The sequence below is a fragment of the Phalangium opilio genome, unplaced genomic scaffold, assembly GCF_054372755.1.
Source record: "Phalangium opilio isolate 3A_F unplaced genomic scaffold, DU_Popi_V2 ptg000075l_1, whole genome shotgun sequence".
Classification (NCBI taxonomy): Eukaryota; Metazoa; Arthropoda; class Arachnida; order Opiliones; family Phalangiidae; genus Phalangium; species Phalangium opilio.
Genome location: NW_028324184.1, coordinates 440,421 through 454,328, shown reverse-complemented (window position 1 = coordinate 454,328; position 13,908 = coordinate 440,421). Strand labels below are relative to the sequence as shown.

General features: G+C 35.5%; 1 protein-coding gene and 1 long non-coding RNA gene across 4 annotated transcripts in view; one reads left to right on the top strand and one right to left on the bottom strand.

Moving 5' to 3' along the window:
• The window catches only part of Hipk (Homeodomain interacting protein kinase), a 76,903-nt gene that overhangs the window by 35,714 nt on the left and 27,281 nt on the right, over positions 1–13,908 (bottom strand). The window lies entirely within an intron of this gene.
• LOC149658582 (uncharacterized) lies at positions 375–13,154 on the top strand. Its single transcript, XR_016369853.1, has 4 exons — positions 375–450; positions 11,282–11,340; positions 12,618–12,674; positions 12,746–13,154. It is a non-coding gene; the product is annotated as an uncharacterized LOC149658582 (long non-coding RNA).

Sequence of the window (13,908 nt, the reverse complement as noted above, 5' to 3'; positions counted from 1 at the left end):
AATCATTAGGCCTAAATATCAAAACGTGTCTAAATAAGCGCAATAAACTTTTGGGCCTTTTTTTAAACATTCGTCTGAAGTAAAATTAGGAAAATATTTCTAAAGTAAAACTTTGAAAAAAAAAAAAACAATTTCAAGTTTCTGAAGTAAGAAAGCATGATGAAACCTACGAAATCCCTTCTTGACCTTTAACGCAACCTTTTCAGAAATAAACGCGCGTCAAAAACGTCTTATAACGAACGATAGAACCCACCAAAAAAGGGAAGATTAAAATTTGGAGAAGTCACGAAAAAATAAAAATAAAGTCGTTTCCATGGTAACGATAATCTGGTTTAGTCTAGACAAGCCGCTCTATAAAAAAAAACATTGCTGCGGCAAGCGGTAAAAAATTGTTATTCTTAGTGCAGAAGACGCAAAATATTTGGAATGGGCAGCCTGTGTGACGTAAAAGTAAGATCATCTCTATATATCCGTACAATTCCATACCGTTTCATACGGAGTATTCCTTAAAGTTGAAGCTATTTCCGTATATATTTTTTGTAGGTTATTTCTTAGGGTAAGGTTCAGTATCGGACTCGAATGCAAAGTCGGGGTGGTGTACGGAGTTAAGAAAGTTCACCCCTCGCTGTGACATATCGCCTTTCCGAACCATGGTTGGGTACAAGGAAAAAATATAGAAAAATAAGCCATTTCTTGATGTCACGACGGGGTCGGACGCGTTAAGGGAATACAGAAGAATTTTCTCTGGCGTAGTATAGGCCTAGCGACGGCATTTCCTTCATACACCGTTGGCATTATCTATTTATATAAATACGATATTACGTTTATAAATATTTTCCAGTTTATAGCTGGAGGATGTGCCGCGGAATACATTTTTCACTCCCTAAAATCTAAATTACTTTCCGTATCACCCTCGGGCATAGTTGTTTTGGCGCTTGAAGAGTTGTTGTTTTTTTGTCAATCTCTACGGACGAAGGTTTGGTTAATTAGATACCAGGGATTTGGTTATAGACGTGCCCTCCCCCCCCTGTCATAGGCAAATAAATTCTGACATATCTATATACAGGGTGTACCTTACTAAAGTATAGTATGCGTGGGAAATCAATCAATTTGATTATTTAAACAACGTATATCCCTGAAATTTCTCTGTCCCTAGCTGTTTCCCAGGATTATACGCAATAAAGAAGTGATATCTAGTTTATTAGGGTGAAGGTATAAGATGCCTAAGTATTCGCGCGCAATAGTCCCATGCAGTTCCCCTTTCAAAATACAAGGGGGGGGGGACGTAAAAGGAGGCCGGGCTGTTTCGCCTCTCCTCAATCGGAAATACGTAATTTTCGTACTCATTCGCGTCGCGTTGACGTGAGTTTTCAAGAACCAATGAGATGCTGGTTGTAATTTAGAGGCGGGGATTAACTCAGGACCTACGTTTGGACTGGAAAGTGGCGAATTTATACCTTCTCCCTAATAAACTAGATATCACTTCTTGACGAAACCCTGTATTTTATTGTCAAGTAAATTTCCGACCAGCGGAATAGTTGAAAGACTTCAAAGTATAGCAATTAATTTGATCGGAGCTTAAAACTTTTGTAGCTTGGTACACATACAGTCAAAGCCTGCTATAGCTCAGTATAGCTCCCATAGCAACGAACCAACTAAAGCAGCATATAGTTGCCATCAGCTATAAGAGCTCGAGTTTTGTTTTCCTTTAATTAATGAAGTCCTCTAGTTGCCCGGGAGGGTTTAGTGTATAGCTACTTACCCCCTAACATCAAAACTTTATTGACTTTAGGAAAAAAGAACCCAACCAAGGTTGTTGTATGGTATGGAATCACGATAGATTGAAGCCTGTTCCTTCCATTATTACTTTTTCAAACCCCCTTTAGATGGTATAGTAGCAATTTTGCGTTGCGCTTTTTAACAGAGATGATGACAGAGATAAAGTCATTTTTCGATTAGGGAAAAAATACCCGAGTACGTCAGGGTATGACGTCACAATTCCTCCCCCTCCCTAACTCAATTTGATTTCGATGATTGTAAATTTTTCACGTGTTTCAGGATAATTTTGCGATAAATAAAACCAAAAAATATACAGGGTGCTTCTGATAATTAATTCTTAAATAAATTCTTTGGGTGATTTTGAGTCAAAAATGTTCTATTAAATTTTGCCCTAATAGCCACTGTTTTCGAGTACTTTACTTTTTGAGTCTTAATTGTTGTTCTTTTGAAAAGCATTTTTGGAAATCCCTGATTTTCAATTGAAGTCTCAATCATCCATCTGACTGCTTTATAGTTAAACTTTCTTTGGTTTAAAAAGCCACTTGAATTAAAGTACTATTCCTACATTTATTTCATCCTAAATAGGACTTAAAAGCGAATAAAATTCGTTTTCCCTTCTTAACTCTATCCGTAAAAACCTTGATGTCGAAACACGAGTCAATTCAATTCAATGACTATGATGACATAGAAAACCCAAGGCCTAATCTATTTACTTGTTTTCCAAATCAATAGAAACTAACTTACCAGAAAATTTCCCCAGAACATAAATCATAAACGTTAAGGAGAAGAAAAACAAAATTATCTATTGAAAACGATTATCCCAATGTTATTTTAAATTTTTACTTTTCGAAAAGTTTCTTTTCAAAAAATTCAATATATTTTGAATCATTCTTAACCTTACACCGCGTGTCAAACCAGGGAGGATGAATGAAAAACCCGCCTGTTACTCATCCTACCAGTTTCCTCTTCTTCATATTCATCCTCCTAGGTCATAAAGTGAAAACACATCAGCACGTTTTGGGCTACGATTTAACTTTACAACACCAGGATCAGGAACTGATAAAAATAAATGTAACTTTTTTGTTGTAGTAGCTTTGTTTTACGCTAACGAAAAACCAATTTATCCTGGTAAAAAACTAGAAAGAACGTAGCTATAATATTAAAGACGAGTTAGGGCTTTCAAGTTACGTTGTCTTTTACGACGACTTTTACCAGTGTTGACGCAATGTCTCAGAGACAAGACTTTCTCATAAACGTCGGAGACAATTTTTGGTACAAAAATGATTTAACAGTTTTCGGACCCCCAAGCTCAGAAATTACGCCCAAAATTTTAATAGATGGATGTTCGATTTTCTCTCCCTTATATTTTTCAATCGTAAGAATGTACAGCAATTTATACCAAGTCCCAGCGCGTTAACACGCCCAAGGAAAGACGGGGTCGTGGCCTTTGTACGTGGAACAAACTCCATGTTGAAATAATCTATAAAAGTCTCTCGCGTAGAGAGAGTAGAATTTAGGACTCACCCTAGTTAAGCCATGACAAGATGGGAGGGGTTGCGTTTCCTGTCTTAAATCTTGTCGCCTCTTTTAACCTTATGCTTTCAATCAATACCGCAAGCGGGATTTCGCGCCAAAATTGGCGGGCTAAATTCAATAGATTAGAGATGAAATGGAGCTAATAGGTTTAAAGGCTAGTTACTTATGAAATTAGGACCGTTTCCTATAATATAGCTAAGCCTATAGTTTAACTAACTTCATACACGGATCCAACTGGGGCCTAATGACTCTATTCTAATTGTTATATTAGTGTTTTGTTTCTGATAAGACGCCAGTGTGGAAAGTTTCAAAGAACATACATGGGGTCTGTAAAATTTCCCATTCACTAAGCTTAGGCTTAGCCTGAAAAACATCAGGAAAATTTCCTCCTCGGATTTTACTTAAGAGTTTTCTCACCACCATCTGCCTTGGACTAAACTGCCCAGTCCCTCCCGGAGGTCCTAACATTTAATGATGGTACATTCATGCTGAAGTACAATAGCGTACCAGTAGCCCTGAGTAACTGTGACCTTTCTATATATAAATATATGACCCTGGGCTAAAGAAATGGTCGCAATTCGAAGGAAGAACGTGTCATGTCATTTGGTACCGTACCATAAAGCCTAATTGACGGCTTCAACCGGCGAAAAACCGTTTCTCCTTTGAGCTTTTGTGAAAAAGTAGAAAAATATTGGGGGTATTTCTCCCGGGGCTTCTTCTACTTAGGCCCGAGTTCTTCTAAACTCGTATAAGCAAAAAATATACGGGGTGGGAACATCATTCGTAAGGATAACCCAGTGACAATTCATTTCAACTCGAGTATTCTATGGATTTAAAGTTATTCTAAACCGACGCGTTTGGAAAAATTTATAACAAAACATGTCCGTGCATGGTGTCGACAGAAATTTATACAAATGCGTATCTATAGTTTCTACAATGGAATTGGGAAAATTCTAGTTAAGGGATAAATACCAGTTAAATTTTGAACAAAAAGAAATATCACTACCTCATATGCTTGAAAAGAAATTTCAAATTAAATATAAAATCTGAAAAACTACACGAGTCGTTTTCCCCATAAATTGGTTTCAAATCGCGAGTACGAGACATATTCTAGAATTTATTGACACTTCCAGGTCACGCCGACGATATAATATAGAGAAATGGCACACTATATGATTTTCCCTTAGTATTTAATACGTTCCAACACTATAAACTGCCATCCATTTCTCTTAAAATTTATGTATTTCCCGAAATAGGCCCCCTTTTTGCAATATTTTATGTATTTACGCGCTTGAACAAAATTTCACCACGAGAGTTTAACAAACGGAACGAAGGGTTCAAAGACTCGAGTGCTATTGAAATACGCGCCTTTATCGTATCGGTCCCTTCCTTTGGCAGTGGAATGTTTTTATCGTGGAAATTTTATCTATATAGAGAAGCTGAATATTAAATACGTCGAAATAAGTTCACAATAGTCTAGTTACAATATGGTATTATTAAACCGAAATTCAGCGGGTCATGAATTTGTTCAATTCACCATGAATTTAGTTCTGGTAACTTTGAAGCCCTAACGTCTTAGTTGCGTCCACATCCGTCTTCAATATTCAATTGATAACGGAATAAATTCAAGATAAAACCACTCACTACAAACGTTCAAAAGAAAGGACTACCATGGCATGGAAAAGTAGGCCTTCAACTTTTGTCATTGTACCCTACCCTACATGCCTACCCGAGTTTTTCTGAATAGTCCCAAATTTTTACCCCAAGGAGATGTATGTATGTATGTATGAACAGGACCGTACCGCAATTTCGGCGGCGCTGTTAGCAATGCAGGATCAAGATTCAAAGGATTTTTCTTTTCCTATTGTGCAAGTCGTGCCATGCATGAGATAGGACTTAGTATATATTAAAAGAAATTTAAACCGCCCAAACGAAAATACAAGAAAAAAATATATAAGGTTACTACAATACTTTGGTTTGAAAAATAAGCCTTTCGCGTGTTAAAGTACAATTTCAGAATAATAATAAAAAAATACAGAATTATATTTATATATTAAGTGTTAAGAACGTTTGTGGATGTCATTACCATTACCGTGTATGTTCCCAAAACGATGACGATTATTATTCTGGGAAAAAGTACATGGAAAATTTGAATATTTAATGCCATTTTACAGAATTTACCAATCTCATCATGCTAATGATGTATTAGAGTAAACTTGAGGGGCTAATCACTCTCAGATTTTACTGTACATCTATTACGGATTACGTTAACGTACTGGCATTGATTTTTATAAATACATCCTGTACGCCCACTCGCCCAGTGATTATCCCCTCGATTTAAAAATATACAGCGCAAATATTTACTATTTCCTTTCAAATGTTTATTATATTTACGTATTTTTCTGGGTTTAGTTTTAGTTGGAACATCCCACCTTAGGGGAGGGCCAATACTAGTGTTGTTTTTTTTACCTATAAGTTCGATTAATCGATTCGAATCGGGCTCGAATATTCTCAAATCCCTTTAACAATATTATAAAGGGTAACGAAAAATTAACCGTTTCACTCTCCCTTTGAATTTTTGTTATTTTTCCTATATATGTAAAACAACCCGGATCAATTTACATTTTCATAAAGAAAAAAAAATTGGAAAAATTTATACATAAGTTTCGTATTATATTCCTGAAAACGCAACCCCTTAGAAATAACCGGATTTGGCAACTGCATATCCGTTTTTTTTTTCTTCCGACTTTCAAAAACAAAATAAATGATGGAAAATTGAAAAAAAAATATACCGTTACTAGTGCCTAGTAACGAGGATATTATAAAGCGTATCCAGGATAGCTTATTTCCACTTATTTTGCTTGGAAAAATATCCAGAAACAACATATCCTGACTGAATACGCATACACATAATCGCTCAGTAACTTTGTATTGATAACCAGCGAGGATTACAAGGTTGACCTGACCTACTTCAAAGCTGAACCGAAATAAAAACTTCACTTGGAAAACAATTTTTTATTTCAGAGCTGAATTTAATTCATTTTGGTATATACTTTCGTTTTCGCTTAAACTTTGTTATTTTCTTTGAAATTAATTGCCAAAAATTCAAACCCCTTTACGCCCCCCCCCCCACCCTCTTTCGTTTACCACGCAGTTTACCGATTGGCGGACAAGGCGCATGCGTAGAAAATATATCCTGAACGATCGCCGAATTTACGTTATCGGGTTATTAGATTCCGATAAATCTTTTCTACAATTTTTCATTTTTTAAAAAAAGAACTTGGGGAACGTTTCTATTATTGATTAAAATTAAAGGCGTAGCGGCGAAAAGGCCTGGCTTGTATTGAAGTTTCGATTTTTTAGTATTTCTAGATGATTCTGGCATATTTTTAATAATTCATGAAGTAGGTCTAGATTTAAAAGGAAATTTCCTTAATTTAACCTCCTTAAAAAGTTCAAATTCCGAATTAAATTGGCCTGGGGTTCGTACGAAATTTTTACATTCAAAATCCCTGACTTTTCCAGGTTATCCCTGACCATTTTAAGGTATTTACCAAAGCCCACTTTTCACACCTGGCTCATATTTAGGATTACTCGAAGCATGGTTTGATATACCAAACGAAATCCCTGACATATCCCTGACTTTTTAGTAAAAACTTTTAAATCCCTGACTTATTCCCCTATTTTCCATATCCCTGACTTATCCAGGTTCCGTACGAACCCTGGGCCAACTTTTAACCTTCATACAGAACTCTTCAACTATCAAATTTTAGAGAGTTTTATCACTGAAATTAATATTTACATTATAATCAAATTTAAACACTTCCGGCCTAATATTTAATTTATTTTGACACGATTTCGATTTCTTATCTTTAAAAGTTCAGGAGGAGGTTTTTAGAAAAACATTTTTGTCTTATGCATGGCTAGCTAGAGTAGACGAAAAATGTTTTGCTCCCTTGGGGATGCTTAAGAATCTAAGAGACGTTAGGGGCCAAATCTATTAGACGAAGAAGGTCTACACGCCTGTGCTAGGATATTTTTCTACGCGCCTCGTTGAGAAGGAGACAAAGTTTAGAAAACTCGCAGACTGTAGGTTGGGAAGGTAGGGACGTAGGGTTCAGGAAGATGCGAGCGAGGAGAGATTTTTCCTGGACCCTTCAATGCTTCAATCCAGATTGTAAACATCCAAAAAGGGAGAGCCAGCCAAGGTTTTTGAACGAGAGAGCTTGAAGCTAGCGATAATGGATCGAATTCCGAGATTTTTACCGATTTTTCTCCACACTAAAGCGGCGAAATATCTCTCTCTCTCTCTCTCTCGTCTCTCCCTCTTTCCTTTTTGGCTTCTGGGCGAAGAGGGTCCAGTCTTCAAAAACCCCGCACACTCGACAAAATCCTTCGAAAAACCTCTCCTTCTCCATCCTTGTACGGCCCAAGAAATACCCGAAATGTTTTCGCTCTCAACGAGTTTAGAATGGTTTAGTTGGTTGCTAAGGTAACGGTGGCGCCAATATAAAAAATACCTATCTACTATAACGCTGAACACTATTTAGTTATTCTTCCATATTTGGTCAAATAAAACCTTAAAACCATCCCCGTTACCTTATAACCTCATCTTAAAATTGGTGAGCGCTCCCAAAGACCTATCATTTCTTACAAAGCCTGTAGGTAACAGAGAGGACCCACGAAAACTTTCAGCCAAAAACCACCAGGCATCTGGCAGCTCTGTATTTCTTTCCTTATCATTTTCCCTCTTTCTCTCTCTTATCCACGACCGACCGGGTTTCTCTTTACTTTTTTGCTACAATAATATTCAACTCAAAATGATACTACAAACCAAACCTAGTCAACCCAGGTTTTCTCAATGAAGGTATAGAACTTTGTATTAGGCTTTGAGTTAGGTAGCATTTTATCATGAAAAATGTTGGAGCCTTTTCTATGGATTCGTTCTTCAAAATCTGTTATTTCCTTTCTGAAGAAAGACGAGGGCATAGGGGAGGGAGAGAATATATTGTTAAAAAGGTTCAATTAAAAGGTCACTCGGTCTGCACTGGCATTATGTGGGTTTGGTTAAAACGAGACAGGGGGAAGGTCAACTATATCACCCTTATCATAAACACACTGTACCCATATTTTTCTCCATCGTAAATTATATTTGTTTCCTGATATAGAAGCTAGTAACGCCCTAAAGGCAACGCGATAGGAAGGTACAAAAAAAAAGAGGGAAAATGACGTCATTAGGCTTAAAATACACCCCAGGCTTGATTTATACTCTACTAAATTTAACGACAGCGTGTCCTTCCCCTTTTAAAACATATAAAACATTACCACTTTCAAATTTAAAACCAATAGTGACGTAATTTATGGGTAAAAAAATAAAATCCACCCACGATATTTTATTTTTATCTACTGGATATTTCAATAGGTGACATAACAACGCTAAGCCTAATTCACCCTCCCTTCGAAACCAGTGAAAAACAAGTATAAAATACTGGCATGCAGTAAACGTACTAAACATACGGGTCGTTTCAATGTGTTATTATAGAAACCGAGTATCCATGGCCATGGTTTGGTAGCAGCAGCTTCAAGGTCCATCCATATGTTATTGACTAAAACTCAAACACATATCATTACAGTTACGTGGAATACGAGCTGGGAAACCAATATTATACAGGGTGGAATAGATCAAACGTGCCATTATTATTTTGGCTTTGTACAACTGGTGAAATCAAATCCGTCTTTCATTATATCCGGTTTAAAACGGAGTGTCATAGGTCGTCAGTATACAGCCACGTCTGATGAGGGTTGGTCTTATCCGTTCCACCCTGTATATCTCCCTTATCCTATAACCAGATACTCTAGTTGAAATCGCTCTTGCAATATCGTACGTATCGGAGTCGCGGCCCAAATACGCGGCGTTCCCGGTCGCCTCTTGCTTCTAAGTAATTATAGCTAAACAAGCTAATTAAATTGATGACCGAGCTAAAGCTTAGTAACTTAGCTTTAGCCTATCGCTACTGCCGCTGCTTGGATATCCGTTACAATCACAATTCGCAAGCTACGTCTATATTCATTCCAAAACCCTACACTAAAACTGCACTGCAGCCCAACATTTCCCGAGTTCTATAATGAACTTGGGTACGTCGAAGCTTGAAAATCAATTCCATTACAACGAAAATAGATCTAATTAGGCTATGGATTATTTTTTTGTATTGTATTGAAGGGAGAGTGTCATCAAAGATACTGAAGTAAATTCTCAACTTGAACTGATGGGAACTATAGGAAATTAGGGCGAAAAAAAATCACGTGGCACGTGCTGGGTAATTTAAGCGCGAGATTTGATTTGATTAAAATTGAGCGCGATGTGAATCATGTGACTGATAATTATGGGGCAAATCGACATAAAAAAAAATCACTTTGATTTTACATTTCACCTTCCCTTTAACGAGCACCAACATACAACAACAGTTCATGTCTTTGAATACAATTTATAGTCATTATGCCAGGCAATATTACTGGGATTTTCGATTGAACGTATGAAGTTAAAGTCTCACGCAAGCATCGCTTAGAGACCCACCTCCCTTTCCCTCAGGTCGATTTGAACTTCAAGTCTTCAACAGAAGAGCAAAGCTTGGCTTTGGTCCGCAGCTTTTGAAATTCGCTTAATAAAGGCAATCAGCGTTTTCGAGCGGAAGGTTGGGTGATTATAATTCAATTGATTAAAGCTAGGCCCCTCCCGGTCCCCCTTCTCTATTCCACCATTAACTACGTCTCACCCCTCCCTAACTATCCCCAGTGCTACACCAAAAATTCAACGGAAAATGAGATTAAAACCTGAGCCAACACCAGTCCAGTCAAGGCACTAGAGCTCTGCATTCTTCTGATAAATTCGATAAAAGACTCGGGCTTGCTTTGGCTTGGCTGTGTATAAAGGGTATTAAATCTTTTTACCCTTTAGAGCCTGCAGACTAAATTTAGTAAAAATCGTAAAAACCTGCTGTGGAAAGAGGCTGGAGGGAAATTTCGAGTTTTAAAAACAATGTTTAAACTTTATAAAGGTTATAAAAGACAGGGAATCCATTGTATAGTTTTAATTTAATGGGATTAGTTCGCTATGAATTTATGCATTTTCCTCAGGAATCTAGAAACTTTTAAATATAAATAATTAATATATTAAAAAATAATATCAAAAATAAGAAAATAATATTAAAAATTACATAAATATTATATAATAATAAAATAATATCAAAAATATCATATAAATATTAAATAATAACAAAATATTATAAAAAATATCATAAAAATATCATATAAATATTAAATAATAACAAAACAATAATTAAATATAAAAAAATAACATAAAAATATTAAATAATAATATAAAAATATCGTATAAAATTTATAAATATTAAATAATAACAAAATAATTTTAAATATTAATACATATAAAACACAGAATGCAGATAAAAATGCAAGCAGTTCAATTTGAATCAATACTTGGCTGACGTCACAATTGAAGCAAAAACTTAAGCAACTTGGGGCAAAACATTCTTCGATGGCTTAATTATTTAAAAACGGAAATTAGATTTCTATTATTTTTCTCTCTGTAAGAAGAATAATATCGTTAAGACGAAATATATGCATCAACGTCAGAGTTTTCATTAAAGATTTAATAGCCCATATTGCATAAAATAAAAAAAAACAAAAATCTGGAAATAAAAGAGGGGGGGGGGGAGGGAGAACGAAACACCATTAGAAGTTTGCAGTTAACTATAAGTAGTAAAGGCGGCGAGAGGCGGGGCGGGGGGAAGAAGATTGCAATTTTCCAGTATGGACGAGTATAATGATAATGATGGTAGGCAGACCTATCTAAATATAAGAGGAATAATAATGGGCTTTTGGCAAAACGATCTTCTACAAAATTCTAAATTCCCTTTTCCCCTCCTCCTTCCCCCTCCCACTGTTACAGAGAACACAAACGCATCGCTGTTTTCGAGGGGATATACACTCCGAATTTAGGAGTTGCAGGTAGGTACAAGAATTGCAAATCGTTCACCTACCTATATACCTATTTAATATCCTTCCCTAGCTCATAACGGAGGGGATCAAAGCAAAAGTATATGTACCCCAAATACGTCAATATAAGAGTTATAAACAGGCAGCTTGTATTCCTCTGAAAGGGGTTGATATATACAGGGTGTTTCATTCATAAATTAAGGGATTGATGTACTTTGGGAAATGTTTTTCGAGTTAAGATTTGAGTATTTAATTATGACCAAAAAACATTCCCCTTAATTTATGGTGGCAGACTTATCAAAAACACCCTGTACATATAGTACTATAGTCCGCCGCGTACAAACTACAAAGGGATCTGTCGATTTATATATAACACAACGACTTAACTCTAGGGGTAGACGATATTGGTTTTCCCTTATAACTATGGTTGGTCCAATGAGAGGTAATGTTCAATTTTGGAGAAATTACCCAATTGCAATGGAACGGTGCATGGTGAATTCCCTAGCCAATCATTAAACCTGTAAAAAACGTCATATTCTAGACACTGTACACCTCTAATTATTCATCACTTTATTGTATTTGAAAGTTATGTAGAAAAAAAAAAATAATAATAAAATTTCTGAAAACAACATTACGTGGATATTTCATTAAATTTGATGATGAGCCCAAAGGCAATTTATCGTTTAGTGTCTACATTATAAGGTTTGGTAAACATGCGCGCTTAATCTCTGTAACCTAAATAATTATGTACTATCACGTACATGGGAAAATTTCGATGCAATCTAACCTATTAAGTATTCAAGGAAATGAGGTCCCATCGTTACTTGTCCCCGTGTATTATAATTTAACATTAGCACTCGTTCTCATTTCAGCTATAGGTTTCCCGAACAGGAGCGGCTAACCTTCCCTACCCCCCCCCCCCACTTAGGAGAGCGAAAACAATAGAACTGCATACAACACAACACTACATTATATTCAGGCGACGGAGAGAGGCATCGCATCGGCGGATGTAGCGCCGCTTATCATTCTGGCTGCTGCAAACTTTATTCCTCCCTCTTATAGACTAGTGGCAACCCTAGGTTTATATCCATATAGAGATTAATACAGTCAAGGCTGGGAAAGTGACATTACTAGCTAGCTTGGGTCTAAATTATTATTATTATAAGAATTGGGAACTCTCTATTCTCTACCGCTGGCTAATGCTAATAAACAACGGCGCAGTTTATTCAATCGTCTCATGAATATTAATTCATATGTATATTATAATATAACGTTTGTTTTCCATCCAGCTGTCTCTCTTTGATGATGGTACTATTTGGATTCATTAGCATAATGCAGAATCGAAAGTAAAATGCTGATTTGGAAACGACCGCATTATCTCTTGATTTTATTTTTAATTTTAATGTTTGTTTTCCAGGTCAATTTCCTTTTCAAACCCTCTTCTATGTTTGATAATATACAAAAATCAACAATATACGCGTGGAATAAATGAATAAATTCACTGTAATAACGCGAATAATTATAGAGGATGTTTCAAATATTTACCATTATAGATCAATCGTATAATACGAACAAAACCACCCTAAATCTAAATATTGACGAAAATTAATGCGCCTAGGCCAAATTATCTGGCGCAATATAGGTCAATTATGATTGTTGTAATAATATTAAATGCTAGTTATTATACGTTTGAAATATAAAGAAGTTTCGTACTAAAATCTTGTTTTTCAAAAAATTAAAAAAAAAAAAAAAAAACCACTCGATCTTAATCGATTTTTGATTTAATGTTTGAGTTTAATATGACGTAATTTTGTTACGTAACGATTTTAAGGGAGTTTAATAAACTGATTTAAATCGTTCAGACATAAAATTAATCAAGCAATTTTAAGGAAAACTAGAATTTTTTGAAACGCGATTTTTTTACCCAATTATAAAAACTAGTTATAACTTAGCGTCGTAGGATTTGCATTTTATTAATTGATCCAAAAACGACGCGGTATATAGAATTTTGGTTAAATCAGTTTAAAATTAACATAATCCATTAATCTTCTTTTTTATTTGAATTTTTTTAACAAAATTTTGTTAATTACCGTTTATTTTAAATCAATTATTCTTCTTTGCTGTACAACTATTTCACTATTAAATAAATTTATAATAAGCCTAAACAGTAAATTTCTTTACCTCAACAAAGAAAATAAGGAAGTAAACCTTCTTGATGGTATCAATAAAATTTAATTAACGTTGTCAGATTATAAATTTTTTGGTTCCGTGACCTTAAAGAGACGAATTCGAAAGCCCAAACCCAAACCCACACACACACAAAAAAAAAAAAAAAAAATCACCGGGCAATTTACTAAAGAACTGCCAACCAAAAATAAACCTAGCTTATTCCTAAAGAGAATCCATCCACCCTAAAAACTCGTATATCCTGCAGTTAGAAAATACACGTCCTCCCATAAAAGTAATACGTTCTCTCCGATAATATTGGCTTTCATTTCAAAGGAATAATCAATCTATATTCTAAGTTCACGGTAGCTTGAAACGCCATACTAAAATAATTTAAGAATATACTAATTTTTA